Genomic DNA, 23,124 nt, shown 5'->3' on the forward strand with positions numbered 1-23,124 from the left:
TTCTCCTAAGGGTGTCTCTGGGCCACACAGTGCTGCTGGTGCTGGAATTGCCACTGAGTGTCTGTTGCTTGGTTATTTTTTGACCAGTTTGTAGTCCATGATCTCCTCATCCTTGGTGAAACACAGGTTTAAGGCAAAATGCATGAAGACAAGTAGGCTATAACATAGCCAAAATGCCACAGTTTTCCTTGCAAATGTACAGCACACCTGCTGGTTCCTCTGCTGCAATCACAACTGACATGTCATGTCTCACATAATTAGTTTTATTTTGGTCAAAAAATAATAGTTTTATTATAATACCTATCTGTTATTTAGAAGAAGTGAGCCTTTTTTGATTAGGATAGTGGTTTCTTGGTTGGTTGGTTGGTTGGTTGGTTTTTGTTGGTGGTGGTGGTGTGTTGTGGGTGGGTTTTTTTGTGGTTTTTTTTGTTTGTTTGGGTTTTTTGTAGGTTTTTTGGGTTTTGTTTTGGTTTGGTTTTTTGTTTGTTTGTTTGGTTTTGTTTGTTTGTGTGTGGGTTTTTTGGTTGTTTTTTTTGTTTGTTTTGGTTGGGTTGGGTGTTTTTTTTGTTTTTTGTGGATGGCCAGATTAGCCTTTATAATTTATCCTTTCTTTAACATGGGATTTAATCACCATCCACTGTCTTGGTCACTTAGCGCTGTAGTCTTAACCTACTCTGGTTCTTCATCACCAGAAATGTCACTACAACTCCTCCAAGCAGTTATTGTCCTGACCTCTAAGAGATTCATTCTCACATACCTGTGCATGGGTGTTCACTTCATGTTCAGATGTATTTCCAAACCTCAGCAACACTTCTTCAGACTCTAGTTATCCAAATGTGAAAAGCTGTTGGTCTTGGCTCGTAGGGAGTTCGTGCATCACTGTCAAGCAGATATAACCTGTTTTTTGCCAGAAATGTAAGCCAAGTTTTCACAATGCCACTGTCTTTATTTTGCCAGTACTTTCTCCTTGGCTCTTCCCATCATAGGAGCTGACTCTTAACTTACACTTGGACAAAGTTGGCCAGACTGCAGCATTAAAAGGCACTTTTGGCTGGATCTTGGCCACAGGGTGACTTAGTCTGTAGAAAGAGGAAATGGAAGTTTGGGGAAGTCTCTCAGATGCCCATGATTTCTCCTCAGCTTTGGGATCAGGTGGTTGAGACTTAATATTTTGCTCTTTTTTTTCCCCATCAAGCCATAACAGATGTTCGTCAACTAAATTTAATTAATTCTCCTTTTTTCACCAAATAATGGGCATGGTTATCAATAAAAACGAATCCTATGAGGTGGCCTTGAGCACTTCAAAACCACAAAGCTTCTGCCAGTCAAAGGTAAGACTAAAAGGCCAATGCTTGAAAGTTGGAAGCAGTTGAAAAAATAGAATCTTTACATTAGAATTACTTATCCAGGCTTAACTATAGCTCGCATTGTGTGACTCAGCTATAATTCTATTAGCAATAAGACACTGCAGGGAGTGTATTTCCAAGCAATTATTATACTTGGGTGATTAAAGTAATTCTAGATATGACCTTGTCCCGTATAACACCGCCAGAGGCATGTTGTAATCTTGCAGAAGTGTATTGCTTGTCTCATCTCGTTGCTTAATTATAAAATATACACAGTAAATATTCTGGAGATAGGAAATGGAACCATGCTATAAAACCCTCAGGTATTACATTATAAAATAAAATGTAAAGTAGGACTTCTTTTTTTGCCAATCGTCTTCAATTTTATAACAAAATAAGTAAGTAATCAATTGCAATCATAGTTCAACTTATTCTGAAGTCACACAAGATGGAAAGATCATTATATCACATAAAAATACACCTCTTCTCTTTTTTTTTTACTACTTTCTTCCTGTGTTACTAGAAGCTTTTCATGTTAATGTAAAACAGTTCAATCAATAACCTATGGTGTTCCTCAAAGATTTTTTTTCTCCATATAGCAAGGCTTAAATCTGATTCAGAACAGGTACATGAAATTCACCTCTATTTCCTGTTAGTTTTTTCAGAACTGAGATGTAAACTCATTATCTCAAAAGGGGAAAAAAAAGGTTTATATAGTCATAGGTATGATAGTCTTGCTGCTGGGTTTCTTCATTCTGAGGATAGGATGATTATCAAAATTTACTCCTGGGGAAGAAAGAAATAAAAAGCAATGAATTCCGAAGGAAACACATAAACTGGTAATCACTGTTGTAGGATATCTATATGCAAGAAATTTCAGTTATAACATAATAAAATCTATAGTCATAGAAGTACTTCTTGGGCCTGATCAAAAGATGATGGGATTAAACAGAGCCACCACGAGTTAGTTCAGATCAATCATAAAATATTGTGAGTTTATTTAGCAATATAAACATATATTTTGCCACCTTTTTTTTCCAATATTGCACTTCACATGATTTTGAGTCTTTGCTTCTATTTCCTTAAAAATTGTGGAATAAAGCGAGAATTTGCCCACACAAAACTTAAGGCATTAATAATTGACATACAGAACATTTTCCAAGGATTAATAACCAGCTGGGAGAGCTGATGGCCTGAGGCAAAGCCAAGGGCCATTACCCCCTGGCTGGTTATTAAATCCCCAGGAAATTCCCAATGCTAAGGTCACAATTGCTATTACAATCCTTTTTTCTAAGGTAAAAAAAAAAAAAAAAAGAAGCCTTGCTTCACTTTATTTCATCCTTTTTAATAATTTATTTTAAAATACTGCATGTAATATGGATGACAATGACACTGGTGTTTGGACATTTCTAGGGACCTAAAACCCCCTCAGTACAAACAGAAAGCCTCCTATTTTTTTCCTGTGGCCCAGTGTACAGTCAGAAATCCAAAATGCTTTTTGGGTATCTAGTGCATCGTCAAGGTTAATTCATCCTAAGAAACAAAACCCTTCCATTTTAAGCTAGTTATGAAGAAAAATGGCAAACACCACTGTTGGCTGGGAAAAGAGTAGATAAATAAGAAGCATTAAATTGTATCATTTATATTGTAAAATGATAGGCAGTGTTGCAGTCAGCTGTCTCTTCAGGCCATTACTGCACCACGTGTACAAAATGACAATTTTAATTGTGACTGGATGTGCTCTACAGTACAGCCCACAGCACCCGAGTGTGTGATCGTCAGAAAGAGAAAGCAATCAGTGCCCTCTATGCAAATGCTATTAGGAAAATCAGCTACTTGGTAAAATAAGTCTGGCATCAGAGAAAGAAGGGCAAAGCAGTCATATTTTACTGTCAATAGGAGCAATGAAACCATGTAGATTAGATTAGAACAAACCTAATTGGAGATATGGGTGGTTTGCAGTACAGTAGGGGGAACTGGCGTTAATTTGTGTCGTGCTACGCCATGTCACTGCCACTTGAAATTCCATTGGGCAATATTAATTCAAACAGAGGTCTAGGCTGCTAATAAATGAGGTAAATTGAGTCAATTACTAATTTCATGCTTTTCTGATTTTTGGTTTGGATAGATAATATCCACAATTTAATGCACTGTCCTCTAGAGATCTTTGCCACTTATGAAGAACATGTGTTCATAGAATTATTTATACTATTCCTGTTGATAAACATTGCTCCTGTACCCAGAGCAACAGGACAAAGGGCAGGAACGGAGCCAGGTTTTGTCTGGCTTTTCCTCTTGATTGAACTATTTCATTAGCTGTGATATGACTTTCCTGCCTCCAGGCAGATCTTCACTTTTTCCTTGTCATTTGCTTCCTTATCTGTGGCACAACAAAGTCTTCGTTCACGTGCCCGCATTGACATTTCCCTATCAGTATCTTATCACCGCTTTAAGCAGTTGGGAAGGATATTTTGTACAAGTTAAGGCAGAGGGGAGCAGCTTTTACACCCCTCTCTTGCAGAAGAGACCCCAAAGCTCATCTTGAATCCCACTGTCAAGTGTGAATTTTCTTGATTGCTGCCATTTTTCTGAGACAGAGCTTTGAATAACACCCTGCCTCTCCCGCTACGCTCTTGCTCCACTCCTACTTGGGCTGATAAGGCAGGAGCTGTGCAATCAGCTCCAGCAGCTCACCTCCTGCACCACCCAGGGAGTGCTCTCTGATCCACTGGCTCACTGTCAAGTCTTGGATGCTCTCCCAGAAAACCCACTTCTAACAGGATCTCTCCTACTCCATCAGCATAACGTAAAACCCGATACCTCTGTTCGGGAAAGACAAAGCAGAATAAACATGATGGAAGGGGTTTGATCTCTCTGGCATATTTGCCTGTTCTGCTATATTTTCTTACTGAAATAGCATTTTATTTATTATTGCTAATTGAACTCACCACCTCTTAGTTCAAGATGTATATCATCATCTGTTTCATTTCTTTTTCTTTCTCATAAACATATGCCAATCACTTAAATAAGTTTAAATAAATGACAAGGACATAAAGAAACACTACTCCCATCCCTCCAAAAAAACAAACAAACAAACAACCCAAACCAACAACAACATCAAAACCCCCATCACTCTAACATAAACTACTTAATTTGAAAGTTATTCGGGAGAAATAATGGTTCAAAAAAAACTTATACAAAGCTAATCTTTCTTCTTGCTTCTATGAAACAGGCTCAGCATTCCTCCTTCCCATTTGCCTATTTTTAATATAACTTTTAAAATATAATTTTACATGTTTTCCTTTGCTTATTGTTACATTGTCCTCTGTGGGAAATGTTGTACTCTCATTTTAGTGTGTACAGAAGCTCATTGTTTTCTAAATTCTTTGATGTTTTAAGCAGAGAATAAATTGTAAGAGATAGTAAGAATAAATTAAATAGAAGAAACCTTCTATAAACACACAAATATTGTGATCAGGCTGATAGAAAAGGAAGTACAGAAAAGTGCAGAGGCAGCTAAATGACAAAATGATCTGATGCCAAATGATCTGAAGCCACAGTTCCATCTTTCATGGTTCAGTACAGGTCATTGGGTGAATTTTATTTCTCACACTAACCTTTGTCTGTATTTGTAAAATGAGTATTCATGACTACATCTTGAGGAGAGGTTTAAGTCCCTACATCTTATGGATATAAATGCAGCTATCAAAGCTAGAGATCTATTCCTTTCAGCCAGAACTTAGATTTATTTAGTGTTGCCATTTCATGACTGCAAACATTTTTAATGGAGCTTTTCATCTTTATTTTTTCAGCTAAAAAGTAATAAAGAATTGCCTGCTTGAATACTGGCTTTATTTGTGAATATGCATAGGTTATTCAGATCCTATCAATATTTGGTGTTTCCCTTTATGAGTGTTTTCAGGAAAAGTCTTTTTCCTCAATTTTTTTCCACAAAATTCAAACCTACCACTTCTGGGATGTCTTAATGTCTATTAATTTCTTTAGAACAATCCTTTGCTTTATGACTTCCTGAAATGTACTGTATACAAACATATTTTTACATCATGGCACAGGGCGAGGGAGAAAATGGGAGAAAAAAACCCCCTTGACTTTTGGATGAAATATGAGTCTTCAAATCCAGATGAAAATGAACATGGCAACTTATTAATATTAATACTAGCCTATTAGTATGTATAACATGAATATCTCAACAACTCCTCATTCTCTAAGTTGATAAACCAACAATGAGTGTATCATTCTGTGAAACACTGTAAGCCCTTAAGTGCAGGGGAAAGACACTGCAGCTGAATTATGAAACAGAATGGTTCTCTGCTAGATTTGTACTTTGCATGTTTGTGAGGATATTAACCTCAAGATGGGAGTTGTGTGCCCCCTAATTACACACTCAGGTTATTTTGAAAAGCTTTTAATCGGACTTTCACATAACAGTGAACATGAAAAACATACAGATAAAAAGGGGCCATGCCTTTGAATTTACATGGGCAAATAGTACTTTCAAGTCTTGAGCAGTAATTTTTTCTGTTGACATTGTAGATGTGAGGTTTATGCCATCTGGGTCAATAACCTCCTTGTTTCAAGAAAAATGGCTTCTTTTTCTGGAATGTTTAACAGACAGTGGAGGAGATTAAACAGAAGCTCTTACATAATCTTTTCATTTGTATGTTAAGAAGAGATGGACAGGATGCATACTGAATGGTATTTGTGGAATTTTACCAAAGCCATCATTGCAATCGAAATCTGAAAATAAATTACTTTTCCATTACCATCATTCACAATTTTTTTCTTAAGTTTAGCAGGGTAAATTCCTGGCTTAAGCCTTTTCAATGAACTAAAAGCATTAGGAGGAGATAAATACAATGAGTGCAAATCCATTTTACTGCCGAAATTATTGTCTTACACACTCAGTAGGAAATACTCTCCTGCCATTGTTACAGGACTCACCAGAAGAAATTCTGGCTCTACTGAAATTAAGAGAAAAGCTTCCTTTGATGTCAGTGGGGACAGGATTACATCTTGGTGTTTGCCATCATGGATGCTAATTTTAACCCTCAGGAGAAATGTATTCACCAATGTCCTCAAAGCAGAGCTTTGCAGTATTTATTACAGACTCTGCTCTCCAGCAGAGTCCTACCTTTTATTTTTCTGCCAATTCTGACTGCAAATAAATAAAGTGTAAGTGAGGAATCATTAAATCTGTTGTCTTTCTGGCTTCTCCTCTACTTTTAGTAGAAGACTAATGTTAGGTGGTCAGTTTTTTATTAGGCAGTGAGCACTTATATAAAATAAGATTCACCATAAGATATCACAGTTAATAGTTTTCCAAGAAAGTAAATTTAGCACCTTCTTAAGAAAAGAAACCCAAACAGGCATGACCACCAAATAGAAAATAAAACATCATTTTTATTTGAGAAATATTATATGAGAGTACGTTATTTGAGACTTATAACCAACAATTTGCTGCTCTGAAGTGCAAATGTAGATTTTAATATCCAATACCATATGCTGAAAGGAATTTAGATGTTTAACTCTTAGATGGCTGGTGCATGATTATATGTTGCAGTCTAAAAATAAGATTTTTCCCTCTAGTGTAAGAAATATTGAAACTAGCAATGGTGCATGAACACCTGCTGCCATCAGGCTCCTAGTGGAGTTTTCACAAAGGAGTTGCAACTGCAACATTTAGTGAATGGTGACTCAAAAATCTACCTATTTAACTGCTTTAAATTGCAAGCCATCCCCATAACAAAAACCTGAGTAGTGTATCCTGTCCATCTACAGTTTTTCTTGTCTTGGAAAGTGTGTCTTTGCTCTGGAGGAATCCTGGTCTGCTCAGCAAATGTATTAAGGACTAAATTTTTTAACCATCAAGGAAAGGTTTGTGTTGGAAGGCACCTTCAAAGATCATCTGGTGCAACCCCTCTGCCATGGGCAAGGGAATCTCTCACTAGATCAGGGGGCTCATGTTGGCTTGTGCCTCCTGTGGGGATGTTGATTAATGTAACACATGAGGTATGTGTATAGATGCCCTTCCCTGATCAGAATAAGGGAAAGATGGATAAAATAGTGAATAAGTAAAATGCTATTAGTGACGAGAGATACTCCTCATTTTTTAGTCTGTACTTTGAACATAAGAAGTCTCCACATTTAAACAAAGTTCTTAGAGGTAAGAGGGAACTTTCCTTCCTCTAGTAAATAAAAGACAACCGCTGGTAGATTTAGTGATGTGAGTCATAGCTTTAACTCAGGCAGTTTTGTGGCCAGGCTGGATATGCAGATGGCCTTGGCATATGACCATGAAAGCGATGTAAATAATTTCTCATTGAATTGTAGCATCCCAAGCTGTTGCCATTTAATTGTTCAGTTTATACAAAAGCAAATGCCAGCAGAATAATTTGAACTACTGGCATGATCTTTCTGTGAGGTGCTGCTTGTTTATCAGCTGCAGATTGTTTCAACAGTTACTGTTTCACCACCTCATTTGACATGTTTCTGTCAGTTTTGGTGTCTTCACAGTTTTCTGGTTTGTACAGTTCTCTTTTATCTCTTTGATCCAAAACGAATAAAATGTTTAAACTTCTGCTTCATACTGAAATAGTGTTTATTTTACTTAATGTAAGCCTCTCTGCTATCCTAGTGTGACAGGTCAAAATAATTTCCTAACACTCTACCCAATACACGGTTTGAAAAGTTCTATGGCAGTAAGCTGGGAGTTGTCCTATGAAGTGTTAAGAAAAAATATTGTAATATCTTCTTGCTATAGCAAAGGTGAGGTAAATAGGTTTGTGCAGATAAGTGAATGTTCATATTTTCTACTATAAACTAAAAACTTGCCTTTTCTAGAAATGTAATGGTTCTCTGGATGGTTGTCTTCCTTTATTCCCATCTTCCATTTTTCCAGTTGTATTTTCTCTCTTAGAATAGAATATTCTTTTTAGATTGAGAAGGCCACATTTTCCTGTGTGTTTGCACCATGCATGTTCTACATATTTTAGATCTAATCCATCTACACTATAAAATGCCTTTGTATTCAGTGACACTTCACTGTAAGTCACACAACTGGATCATAAGAAATATGCTGGCTAACATGCCTTTAGTGTGGAGCTAACATAAAAGTATATGATGCAATTAATTAGGAGCATATTGAAAATATCTTTGTGACTGGTGGATTTAAATGGCAGTGAAAAGATTAGCTCCTTGGTCAAGCACCTAAATGACAAATGTTGCAACGGGACTGTTAAATTCTCTGACAAGCATGCAGCAGTGCTAGAATAATGCTTTAGATGCACTTAAAAATACAGTGGACGGACTGCAGGAAAGTGAGGCCTGAAAGAAGCAGAACACAAGGAAATCCAAGTAAAAATGAAAAGCTGTTTTAGGTTTTCCACTTGACTCCTACTGCCAGAGGAATAGGCAACACTATTGCTAGTATAGTTCTGATAGCATAGTTCATAACAGGTTGAATTTTAGAATTAAAGTCATTATTCTGTTTATAGCAGTTATAGAAAAGCATTAAGAAACAGAATATTACAGTAGCACTTTGTATTTGTCATCTCATATTTCCTCTCACAGTTCTGTCATCCCATTTGGTCTATTTGTATATATCTGTATTTCCAGGCCTCCATGTGTCTCTAGCTGTGCTCATCTTACTGGTACCTAAAAGAATCCTGGCTTTAGCTGGGAGGGTGGGATTTGATTGTAATGGAGTTAATGAATTTCAGATTAAAAATGCTTAATTAGAGAAATTCAGAGTTAGTAGACAAAAATCTTAGGATAGGTGAGGAACTGGATAAAGATCAAAAAGGAGTGAGAAGTACCAGGGAACTACGTGTCAGGAGAAAAAAGCAAAAAGGGGTAAAGAGCTGTTTAAGGTCTTTAAAGATTGGCAGAGTTCATGCATATTTTTATATGGCTGGGAATAAAGGAGGAATATCCCTAAATATTAGAGCTCTGAAATTTTGGGGACTGTCTTACTGTCCAACTACATCTAAAATGAAGCCTGTAAAGTTTATGGACAGGATTATGTGATGTGATTGTGATATTAAATAAGTGATGCTAGATAGACTTATATTCTCATAACTTCCTGTTTCTACAATAGTGATAAACATACCTTAGGGTTCTCATTCAACTGTGTATTTCTCCTTAAAACACAAGACTCTAGTATGAATAAAAAAAAAGGAAAGAAATAGAACCAAAATTTGGAACAGAACTTCTTTCTCCATAAGAAATCCAGATTGGAATGTTGGACAATGTCAGTAGTACCAGAGTTCTGGCTGCAAAGCAGTCAATTTATTGACTCATTAACAGTTCATAAAATTTAGCTCATTCCTCTGTTTCTTGTCACTGGTAAACATATGCTCTGAATTTATAGTGGGATCTGCAGTCCCATTCCATAAATATTAAAAATAGTTTTGTGATCATTACAATGAATGATCATTACAATGTGTTTCAGACCACAGCGGAATTCTGATCTTAAATAAAAGAATTGCAAATTGTGGCAGACAAGTTCACATGATTCATGACCCACTGAACTCCCTGAAATAATTCAGCAATTCAATGAAAGCCTTCAAGAACACTTTATTCTCACAGAATCTAAAAGCAGTTTCTGATCATAAACACAATTCTAAAAGTGTGGATGAAATATACTGTTTCTCAGTATAGTGCATCACAAATGGAACCAGAGAAAAGGCATTCCCAGGATACTGATAAAAAATGTGATGATTATAGATCTTTTCAGTACAAAACAGTGAAGAATTAAGCACCATTTTATCTTGTATTAAATAGGGTCTGGTATATCTGTTACTGCCAGATTCCTCTAATTTTACTCATGTTGAAACGTGGTATTTAGTTTGAGTAAGGGAATTAGACTTTGACACCCAAGTTTTAAAAGTCTGTCATAAGTACACATTGACAAGGAAGTGAATTAATGGACTGAACTAATTACTGTGATATTTCTGGTTTTTTTAATAAATGTAGTGAAGTAAATGGAAACAGCTCAACAATTGACACAACAAATAAATTCCACAGTGTGATCTTTTACTTTCTCTTTTAATCAGAAATGTAGTATGGCAATTTTTGACCAGAGAAAGAGAATCTCCTTTCTCCTGTACCTGTGAACTTGTTTTGATGACTCCCTTTTCCAATGCTCTTTGGCTGGAAGTGTCTGCAACAATTTTTAGAATAGCATCAAATGCAGCTGACAGTGGACCCTATATATAAAAAAATATGTCTCAGTTTAAAGCATTTATTTTGGCTGTTCAGTTTAAATTTGATTTGACTTGATACAGGTAAAAAAGAATAAAAAGTAATTTTATTTGCAGACATGACACTTGTCATGTTATAGCCTCGTCCAGAAACTAAGTACCTTAGAGCCCTTCACTCACTCCTGACCCCCACCACCAGTGGAATGGAGAGGAGAATCAGAAACCAAACTAAACCTGTGGGTTGAGAGAAGAACAGTTTGATAATTGAAATAATAATAACGACATAAAAACAACAACAAAAAAATTGTAATGAGAAGGGAGACAACAAAGAGAGAGGAATAAAACCAAAGACAGATAATTGATGTATAATACAATTTCTTTATTTTATGTGTAAAGTAGTTTAAAATTAACTACTGACACCTGCATTTTTAGCACCCTGTGTTTGTACAGGGAGAGATTCTACCTCATTGATTGCATATGATAAGAGTTTCTACAGTTTTTGTTGCTGCTCAGTAAATAGCTTTATATGAATGAACATGCTTTTTTCCTACTTCTAAGAAGTCCACCTAAGGTATACAAGCAACAAAACTGTCCCCAAAAAGTTTACAAAAAAGGAACATTAGTTTTCCAGTCCAGAGTAAAAGGGGAGTTGCCTCTCTAAATGTGCAACTTCCATTTTGTCTTTATGCATCTCCATTCAGAGAGCTCTGCTAGAGGCTTGGGATAACTGAGAGCATGTGCAACCAATAAAAGAGGCAAGATCGCACTGGTTGAGATTTATTCCATAGCAGGCCTGCTGCTTTCGCTCGGACTTTTCATGAGCTACAGCAGGATACAAATGTGAGCTTGTACACATCTGCAATCAAGATATATTCTAAGCGCCTGATGTATCTGATTAAAACTTCCTGTGTGAAGTGGAATAACAGAGTTCAAATTTCCTTTCAGCTAAAGGGACACTTCCATAAACACAAAGACTGAAGTCCAAATAACATTGTCTATTCTGATTTCCTGTAATGAGCCAGATATTATGCATCCCTCAATAATCTCTACAATTTATATGATTACTTTTTTTGCTGATCTGATGTCTCATAGAAGAACATTCAATTACAGTTCTAGATAGTGGGGAATAACACACTTTTGGGTAAAAGCTGAGTTTTTGGGACTGACGTTTTAACAAATGAAATAGAAGCATACCACAACAACTTTTCCTCAGCTCCTATGTGCAAAGATTTGTAAATGAATACTAATATTTACATTTTTTTTAAATCTTTACATTCAGGTTTTCTAAATTATTCCCTGAACAAACTATTTGGCAAGGCTCCACTGATTCATTCCTAGTTAGGACTGCAGAAGCTAAAGTCTGATGCAGAACTCTATTGTCTGATGAAACAGTGCTCTCATCTTTGCTTCTGTATCTTTACAAGCATCCATGATCTTTATGAGTGATCATGCCACTAATGTGTGATTCTCAGGCCATATACAGAAAAAAAAAAAATCCCATCTCCTCTGTAATTTCCTCCTTCTGCAATGCTGTTATTTGCCAGTTTAACTGGATTTTTTTTAATGTAAGAATTGGTCACATGGACCACCTAAGCCATCAATATGTGAAGCATTATGTTATTAGGTAGTACATACTGAAAAATTATATAACAAGATAGTTAAAATGAAAATGATCTAACACATAATTGGACATTTTTAATGTAAAAACATTTTTGTTTTTTGGTTACAGTACAGTAGTACTGATAGTATGGTTTTGGTAAAGACCTGAAATGATCAAAATGTTAGCATATCTGACAGCATCTTGATAGTGAAAGAAATCTCATTAAAATATAATAATTGCATTGAAGCAAACGAGTAGGAGGGAGCTGGCAGCCCACGGCTTGGACAGGAGCACTCTGTGCTGGGTCAGGAACTGGCTGCATGGCTGGGCCCAGAGACTGGTGGTGATGGTGCTGCATCCAGCTGGGGGCCAGGCACCAGTGGTGTCCCTCAGGGGCCAGCTCTCTTCAGTATCTTTATTGATGACATAGATGAGGGTGTTGAGTCTTTCATTAGTAAATTTGCAGATGACACTAAGCTGGGAGAGTGTGCCCATCTGTTGGAAGGGACAAGGGCTCTGCAGAGAGACCTGGAACGGTTGGATGGATGGGCAGAATCCAATGGGATGAAGTTTAGTACGTCCAAGTGCTGAGTCCTGCATTTGGCCACAATAACCCCCTGCAATGTTACAGGGTGGGGATGGTGTGGCTGGACAGTGCCCAGGCAGAAAGGGACCTGGGGGTGCTGGTGACAGCAGCTGAACATGAGCCAGCAGAGTGCCCTGGTGGCCAAGGAGGCCAAGGGCATCCAGGCCTGGATCAGGAATGGTGAGGCCAGCAGGAGCAGGGAGGTCATTCTGCCCTTGTACTCAGCCCTGGTGAGGCCACACCTCGAGTGCTGTGTCCAGCTGTGTCCCCTCAGTTTGGGAAGGACATTGAGTGCTGTGTCCAGCTGTGTCCCCTCAGTTCAGGAAGGACATTGAGTGCTGTGTCCAGTTCTGTCCCCTCAGTTCAGGAAGGACATTGAGTGCTGTGTCCAGTTCTGTCCCCTCAGTTCAGGAAGGACATTGAGGCTCTTGATCGCATCCAGAGGAGGCAACTAGGCTGGTGAGAGGCTTGGAACACAAGCCCTGTGAGGAATGGCTGAGGGAGCTGGGGTTGTTTATCCTGGAGAAAAGGAGACTCAGATGCGACCTTATCACTCTCTACAATCTCCTGAAAGGTGGCTGTAGTCAGGTGGGGGTTGGTCTCCTTCTCCAGGCAGCACCTGACAGAACCAGGGGAGAGTCTTAAGCTGTGCTAAGGTTGGATATAAGAAAAAGGTTTTTACAGAAGGGTGGTAAAGTACTGGAATGATCTGTCTGGGGAGTTGGTGTAGTCACTATCCCTAGATGTGTTTAAAAAAAGACTGGATGTGCACTCGATACCATGGTCTAGTTGAGGTGTTAGGGGTGCGTTGGACTGGATGATCTTGGATACCAACCCAGTGATTCTGTGTATGATTCTGTGTGTGGGGAGGGTGTTAAAAAGCACAGGCACAGAGTAAGTCTTGGCTAAGTTGTTGGTACAGGTCAACAATATGCAGATATACACACCAAGAATGCAATAGTGCCCAACAAATTAAATCCAGGATATTCACCAGATCCTTCAAATATGCTGCCACATTTTAGCAGTAGCTCCTCTTCTGAAAGTATTACACAGGACAGATTGTAATAGTGAGCAAATTGCCTTAATCTATGCCTTGGTATCATGTAACAAATAATATCTCAGTGTATGGTAGTATTGTCCTGTTCATCCAAACATGCTGCCTGAAAAGCCACTGAGCATGTAGCTGACATCTCATTCCTTTTCCTCTCACTTTACTTCCACATCTCAGCCCTCAGCTTCCAGCCTTGCATATGTAGTTAACCATATGTTGTGTTACTACCCAAAAACTACAGCGCTTTTATTTCAAAAAGCTGTATGAGTTTGGAGATAAAACAAAAACTATTTTTGAAACCAGAAATCAACCTAATTAAAGCAATCTTATGTCCTTGCTTTGATTTTTCTTTTTTAATACTGTGAGGAAATGGAAATATATCCTTTCTGTGTTTTGGATGTTTCTAATACCATCTTGATATTATACATGGTGCAACCAAGTTTAAGAAATGATCTACACCTACTATTGTTTTTGAAATAAGTAAACACTTACTATGCATCAGATGTAAACAGTTTGTTTTGATTTGTCATACTGCACTGCTTTATAATACATTGTATTGTCATTCACAGCAGTAATACTAAAAACTCAGTTTTGATTGAAATATATCTATGAATGCACAGCTAAAATAACAATAGAAGCTGATAAGATCATCTAGTTAAAACTAGAAAGTAGTGGTAGTTTCTATTCTCTCAGCAGACATCTAGGACTAAGGTTTTTTAAAGCTCTCTGTTTCATTTTTAGATGGATAGTTAGTCATATGCCATGCCAGTTCTGAGAATTCACTAAAAAAGCATGACTGACCTTCTGATACTCTCCATGGAGGCAAGAGACTGTTCTGCAGCCAGGAATTGCCAGTGTTCAGGGTCACACTCTCTGTACTCCCATTACAGTGGGGAAACCTGCAATAGGAGGCTTGTGGCACTTCTGAAAACATGCCAGTAAAGTAATCCAAACAAATTCCAGAACACAGACCATTGCCATTTGCTGCTTGTGTCCCACATAATTTTTCAAGCGGTCAACAAACCTCTTATCTCCTGCAGTAGGTTACATGCACTGCCAACAAAGAATTACCTGTTACCTCCACCATAACAGGCACTATAAACTCAGCCTTTATACAGGACTATGAGCTCAGATTTCCTCACTCTCTTTCATTTTTTTGTGTGTGTGATTTGTGCTGTGAAAAGGACTGCCTGTTCATTCAGCTTACAAGACCTCTAAGGAACTATGTTCTATCCGTCAAAAAATGGAAAAATATCTTGTGGAGAGGGTCAGTTTCTTCAAAAGAAAGGGGGATGAGTAAACTTACCTGGCCATACTTAATAAGTAACTTTGGGTTACTGTGGGTTTTTTTTAGAGTTGCTGCCCTAAAAATAAAGACCAGCATTTGAAAATTGTGCTAATTATCCCACTGGTATATTTAAAGTAGCTTCTCAAATAAATACAACATTTTAGAAATTAGTTATTTAAGGAATTTTAATGCAGAAGTACTTTCAGACACATAAAGCAACAAACTCAGCAAGAGTCTTGGAGAAAACGAAGCACAATGGAATCTGAAAAGGACAGGAGCTAGCACGACAAGGCAAGAGGTATTTATTAGCTGAGGAGTAGTTTTCTCAGAAGCTCAGAAGAATTCAGGTCATTTTGATAAACTGCAAGAACGCTGGCAAAGCTGTTCCCTGTTGTCCCAGGATCTCAATGAGCTCAGTATTCTCATAGATCTAAACGCACATTCCTGCTAATTGTGTTTCACTACTAGTGAAGTATCTGTTCAGTGTTTTTTTTCCTCCTCCAAAAAACCACTTTTATCTACTAAACAGATCACAGATCATACTTTTTTGAGAACTCATATTTAAATGTAAAATCTAAGATTATCAAGTGACTATAAACACCTGGCTTGTTTTTTAAATTATTTTCCCTTTCCATCATTGCCTTTTATACTGAACCCAGCAGAATGGATGATCCTAGAAATCCTCCTAGTTTTATTACTTTTTTATTTCTTCTTTTTTTTTTTTCTTTTTTTTCTTTTTTTTTTTTTTTCGTTCTCTGTCTTTCTCAAACTTGAAAAATTTGGACAAATGCCAGTTATAAAATTAAACCACAATATATACAACTTGTTATGTACTGCTAAACCCGGGACAGTATTAAAAAGGCAATGAAAAGGAAATTCATAAAACCCTTTAAGTTTCTGACTGAGAGCAAATATGGAGATTATGCACCTTTATTGCACTTATTGAATAGCATGGAAGGTAGAGGGGAAAAAAAGTTTTCTGGACAAAAAAAATGTTCTTCCCCAAAATATATAGCTAAAGAAAAGGCTTATCTGAGTTAAAGCCAAGGGTAAAAAACCCAAACAAATCTGAAAAACCCAACTCAACAAACCAAAAACCTCACAAGAGAAAAAAATTGCTTCATCGGTTGTTTATGGTGCACAGACAGAAACACTGATTCCAGTGAAGGGAGAAAGCAGGATGAGGATGGGGTGAAGCTGAAGCTGGTTTGAGGTGTTTGTGAGTGACAGCTCTACAGGGCATCTTTGGCTAGGAATCCTAATCCATCTTTCCTTTCCCTTTGCTGCTAATTTTCTTGGCCATCTGCAAGTCTGCTTAATTCACTAAAATCACAGAAAATTACCCAACCATAAAGAAACAAAAGTTGCTTACTTCTTATTTTATCAGTTCTGATTTTAGTGCCTTTGATTTGTTCAGTCAAGAGGAGGAAGTAAGGCTGTGTAGCTAGAAGAAAAGGGAGAATGATGAGGAATTAAGTGCTGGGAAGGGGAAAGAAATATTGCTAGACTGTTTTCTGTAGGAACAAGATGCTAATCAGCTCATTGGCCTGTGGAGGGTAGGCTCAGGGTGGATAAGGTGATGTGAACTTAAGCTCAAGCTTAAGAGCTTTTCATGATTCAACCCCAGATAGTAACTGAGTCCCACCCAGCTTCTCACTCACTGCATCACCAGCAGGATCCAGGAGAGAACTAGAAGAGTAAAAGTGAGAAAACTCCCGGGTTGAGATAAAGGCAGTTTAACTGGGAGAGCAAAAGCCACATGCACAAGCAAAGCAAAAGAAGGAACTGATTCACTGCTTCCCATGGGCAGATGTGTTCAGCCACGCTAAATTGGCAAAAAAAAATATCCAAAGTAAAACCACAGGCCTTAGCTACATAAGGAAACCTGGGGACCAGGATCATGTTCCAGGAAGACAAAAGCCTGGAAAAGAGGAGGGAGATCCTTCACTTACAGTGGTGATAAGGAAGCAGATCAGCTCTGTCACAACATGTAACATCACCCTCAAAGTGACAAAGGAATTCTAAATAGAAACAAACAGACTCTTAGTTGAATAACCCTGAGCATGAGACCATTGCATTGTGCATTAATACATATATTCTCTAATCTATTTTTTAATAAAATCAGTTATTTACATAGAATGAACTGTTAACTGCTCTTCAGTTTGAAAATGCAAGCCAGGACACTTTTACAAAGACGTTTTTAGACATATAACAGATAGACACGAGGTTTTAAAGAACAATTTAAATATGTACTGCTGCTACTCTCAGCAGTTTGTAACTAAGCAAGTAAAGGACAGCTTATGCCCATTTCCTAAAATGCAGGAATTTTTTCCCCCTCCAGCATTTTGGTCTTTTAAATGAATTTATCATGAAGTGCAGGATAAATGTCATTAGCATTCACTTTCAACAAAGAAACTAGTTCGTTGTTGTCTATATTCATTTAATTTATCACTCCAAGCAGAAACTGCACCATACTGATTCCTAGTACACACAGAGGGATTTCTCCATACTAAGAAAGTGTTTTGCCCTTAAGAAATGATGTGTGGCTATTATTACAAAAAAAAAAAAAAAAAAAAAAAAAAAAAAAAAGGTTGATCTTTAGAGCAGCAATCTTCATAGAGAAAAGGAAAACGCTTTCTAGGGTGACAGAATAACTATTTGCTGAGAAGAACTTGACTTTGTGTACAGTCTTCTAACCTGATTTAGGGGAATGGTAATGGGTGAGTATCTCTAGGCTCTGAGAACTATCCTGAAATAGAAACTAATTATCCCACAGATGTAAAATAAAACAATTTAAGACCAGCATCTGGGATAATGAATAGAATTTACTACATTATGTGACAGCAACAATCCTTTGGAATGACATTTGTGAGTTCTTATATATTTGTTGAAGATTATACCTTATTTTTTAGGTCACAGAGAACAGCTTTTTTTGCAGGGTTCTCAGAAGGTACAGAGTAAAGAACAAGCAGTAGGAAAAAATGTATTAGGTGCATCTCTAATGAAATCAGTCAATATCACCATAGTGTTCTTAAAATTCTCATTTTCACTACTCATTTCTTTGTATGAACTATCTGAAAGACAGCCTGGGGCAGCTAAAGATGGAGAGGGGAGCCTTGGGATAGTTCAAACTATGCAGTTTAAACATTCCTTTGGCTTTCAGTGGGGTTAGTATTTTAATTTCACTTTATTTTTAGGGGGCTAGCTTTTTAAAAAAATTGGTCATAAGACTGTACAAGAAAAAAGAAAGATGTTTTTAAGTACGTGGCAGAAACAGCCAAGGTATGCCCTTTTTTTCCCTTCCAGTTCAGCTGACCATGAAGGCAATGAGCAAATAACTTCTAAAAGAAATGAATCAGGAAATATAAAATCAATTTGCAAGGTATGACTCTTATTTTACCATACCAATGTGCTTTGTAGTCTAGCCATTGTTAATTCTGTTTAAGTGAGGTGTTTAAATACGAATATGCATGCAGAGAGTGAGGGGATAACACCACCAGTAACAGTGTGTAACTAATTTCTAACGTAGGGACCTCTGAATGTTTGTCTCAAATTTATAACACGCACACTCTGAAAATTACAATATATTAGAGATTACATCTTTTCATTGTCTGTGAGTGATATATTAACAGTACACTCCATTTTCATTCACGGTCTCCTTGGAACCTCTCAGAGGTTGCTGTAGGATCATTGAAGTTCTCTCTCTATCGTGAATCAAAGCCAGACTATGCAAATTTTGTTTATCAGGTCCATCCCATAGTCAGATTATAATATATTTATGAAATGTAAGACATATTTTTAGCTGGATTTTTCATGTTTTCATTTTATAGAGAATAAAACACACTGAAGTTAGAGGGTACTAGTCAAAACTTTGAATCCCAAGTCACAATTTTCCCACAACTTTTCCTTCTTGCTAAGCAGACTTGTCTCACATGTTTAGACTAGGCTAGGAATTCTTAAGTAGATTTTTTTTTTATTTAAAAGTATTACTTGGAATCATTTAAATTCAATGAGAGGAATGATGCAAAAAGGAAAATGCTTTGTGTTCAAACTTTTATAATTGCTTCATGACTTAGGGGAGACCTCATTGCAATCTAGAACTTCCTCATCAGGGACAGACTTCTCTCTGGTGCCCAGTGATAGGACCTGTGGGAACAGCTTGAAGCTGTGTCAGAGGAGGTTTAGGTTGGATTTTAGGAAAAGGTTCTTCATCCCGAGGGTGGTTGGACACTGAAACAGGCTCCACAGGGTCACAGCAGAAAAAAAATTAAAACTGATCTACCAGGTAGTTGTCCCTCTTCAAGAATAAAATTGGAAGTTTTTTTCTTTTAGTGTGTAGATGTCCACGTGAAAATCTTGCTTTGTTTTGATTATTCTTTTAAAATACATATCTTTTCTGTAAACAAAAAAGGAAGGAGTTAAATGGAAGCCGAAAGGAGCTTATATGAACACAAGTGATGACTCTATTGCAATGGAATTAATCAAACACAGAGATAAGACAGACATATCTAATTTCAGATAGAAAGAATATCTTATCACAGTGGTTTCAGTGACCTCACTTTTTAACAGAGGAAATGCCTCCAGTATGCAACCTTACACTGAGGAAAAAGAGCCAAAATAAGTAGAAAGAACAGTATTATTGAGATTGCCAATGGATTTTTTTGAACAGAACCTTTTTTATTTTACAGCCTCTGTGTCTTATAAAAACAAATCCAAATCACCGATTAGACAAATTTTAGACTGTTTTCATTGCAAAAAAATAGTCCAATGAACCTAAATGAATCAGGTAGGGCTATGAGTCTGAGTTCAGAAACCTGATCATAGGACATATGGGAGCAACAAACAAATCATGCACAGGAGTACAAACACAAAATTGTGGCTGTTTGCATGAATAAAAATGGTACCACTACCCTTTTAAGATGCAATATTAAAGGACACAAGTTGTGACAAGAATAGAAAAAATAGTAGGATATTTTATCTTGAAGTTCCTTAGTAGTCTTCAGCAAACCATACGGTCAAACCTCCAAAGCAGTGGAGTCATCCAGCAGAACTCTTCCTCTCACTGGATCTTACCAGAGAAAGATAGAAAAACCCAGCTTAGTTCTAGGAACAAGAACATGTTGTCATGGCAGTGAGATTTAATGTGGCAGTGAGATTTAGCTACTATTCATATTACAGTTTTGGCCTCTATATAATTAGGGGGGAAATGGTGAAAGTTCTGATCTACAAATAGACTCTTTGAACCAGCTTTATAATGTAAATGATACTTCCTGTGAAGACAGTAGAAAAAACAATGGTTTTATCAGCTGCTGTTGTAACTCAGGAGTAGAGAGCTAATATTCTGATAAAATATTTGCTAAAATCCATGTTCCTTTCTTGCCTTATTGAAAATATGAAGGAACAATGTGTGGCCACTAGTTGAAATTCAACATGTATTTTGTGGCTTTTTTTTTTTTAGGGGGTGGAACTGAAGCAGGTTCAGTGCTTCCTGACTTATTCAAAGACTATATGAGAATCCTTTTCTGTGGAAGTAACAGAAGCAGCATTAGGAGTAATTTCTTTCTACAGATGTCTGCTAAGTTACCTTTGTGCACCCACTTTTCTCCTGGAATCGCCTTTCTGTTCATGTCAGTCTTTATCCATTACATTTTTATTCCCTGTCTCCTGGCCTTTGTCTTTGCTTTCTTCATCAGTAATCACAAAACCCAGATTCTGACCCAGCCTAGCCATGCTGCTTGTGTTAATTCCTATTCAATACACGGTATATTACTACTCAAAAGATTTGTACTTGCACTTTTTATTTGATCTGAAAGAAGAGTACTTAGCACTCCAAACACCCTTTTAAAAGTCTTTGATTTATTTTCTAGATCTCCAGATCAAGGATGATCTTGATGAGGGAAATTTCTACACAAGGACAGAAAAAAATGTTTAGATAGGTGCTTGTTAAGAACCTTCAAAAGAAACTAACAGCTAGAAACTGAACTCACACTGACTTGCAGCACTAATGAGGCTTCCACACAATTCCTTACAGCACTGTGAAGCACCTCTATATGATTTTGATAAACTTGGCCTCAGAGAAACATTTGTTCTACAAAATTGTTTTGCTCTTAATGTTGAATAAAATTCGGTAGGTATTTTTAGTGCACTAAAATTATAGACCAAATGGGACTTCGTATACAGTGGTATCAATCTGAGCACCTATAGGTGCAGTAGATGATTTTTTAATATTGACAGTCAGAAATTACTAAAGATTATGAATGCATCAAAAAAAGGGCTAACTACTATACCAAAGCTGTTGCTGTCACTACTCTTTGCATAAATAGTTCAGAATGTAAGACACCACCGAAGCTGAGATGTAATGTCTCTCAAATAAAAGAAGTACAGTTACAGTTCTGATGATAAAAATTTCCCTTTAAACATCTGGAATTAAAAATAGAAAATTTCCTACTGTCAGTGTCTGAAGTGCATATGACAGCATTCCTACTGTTCAGCTTAATGAGCCTGTCAGTCTAGAATATTAAGCAGTTTGATTTAAGCATCTTAAGTATGATGTAGATCTAAAACGTTAATGGTAAGCAAGACTTTGGAAAATGTAATAAGGGACACTTTTCCTATATAAAGGAACAATCTATCATCTACTATTTTACTAGATTATGAAAGGTGGTTATTAATTATTACAGCTCTGATTTCTAGGGACTTAAAGAACTCAAATCCAAAATTTCCAATGCATTCTAAGATGTTTCAAGACATCCATATAAGATGTCAGAGGTTCTTCACATTTACTTGCTGTCACTCAGCACTCATTTCAATTTTTTGCTCATTTTGACACTCTTTTAAGGAGTATTTTCCTCAATTTTTTTGGTCCAGTACTGCGATTTCACTTGGCAGTCTTTGGATTTAGTCACTGCCTACAAATCCAAGATTTAGTGCTTCAGATGCTGTAGCCTTCTTATGGCACTCTTGCATCTACGATCTTATTTCTGGTAAAAGAGACATCTCAGTGTGTATCAGACACCAGCTCCTTTCTTTTTATTGTGTCGGTGTTATGGAAGGCTTATGTCAGTTTTCTACATATTCCTCCTCCAAGACATGACTTAAGCAACTGTAAACTTTTCTGCAAATAGGCTGATCACCAATATGTTCTGGCCTCCACAACATTTTAGAAATATAATCCTTTGTATTTTCAAGTGAAATAATTAAGGGTAGACACTGTAAATTATTCACGGTTAAGACTCAAGCTCCTTCTCGACTCAGATGATGTACATTTCATTTGGGCAATGTGGATTTATGTTCATTTGTGAATTGATAGATTCAAACTTCTACCAGAGTATACATGGAATCACTGACCAACTTCCAGGTCTTGGGTTAAGAACAACTAAGCAGAATCACAGAATCATAGAATGGTTTGGGTTGGAAGGGACACTTTCCACTAGACCAGCTTGCTCAGATCTCCATCCAACCTGGCCTTGAACAGGGATGGGGCCTCCACAACTCCTCTGGGAAACCTGTTCCAGTGCCTCATCACTCAAACAGTAAAGAATTTCTTTGAGAATATCTAACCTAAGCCTTCCCTCTTTCTGCTTAAAGCCATTCCCCCTTGTCCTATCACTACAGTTTCTGATGAAAGGGAAAATTTGATTCATGGAGGGAAAAAAGAAAAAAGTGGTACTCAGACTTCTGTACCAGTACTACTTGTGATTACATAACCAGCTCTATCCTATGCCTGCACAAGCACTTAAGCAGGTGGCCAACAGTAAAATAACATCGGATTTTAAGCCTTTTTTTTTTGGAAATTGAGGTCACTTGAAAGGTTCTCTACAATTCTCAGAGGAAAAATTTCCCAGGTGTCTGCTGCATTATTTAAATTATTGGAGATCAACTGTGCTACTTCTTCCAAAGGATATTGGAAAAGACAGTGTTTTTTGTTATTTGAGAATTCAGGTCCTGTAGGCAGGCACTTGTGGAAGTTTGTGAAGTAAATTCTGGGCAAATTTAGAGGATAATATATCCTTCTTTTTATTCTTCAGGTTGG

This window comes from Prinia subflava, chromosome 3 (assembly GCF_021018805.1).
Source record: "Prinia subflava isolate CZ2003 ecotype Zambia chromosome 3, Cam_Psub_1.2, whole genome shotgun sequence".
Lineage (NCBI taxonomy): Eukaryota > Metazoa > Chordata > Aves > Passeriformes > Cisticolidae > Prinia > Prinia subflava.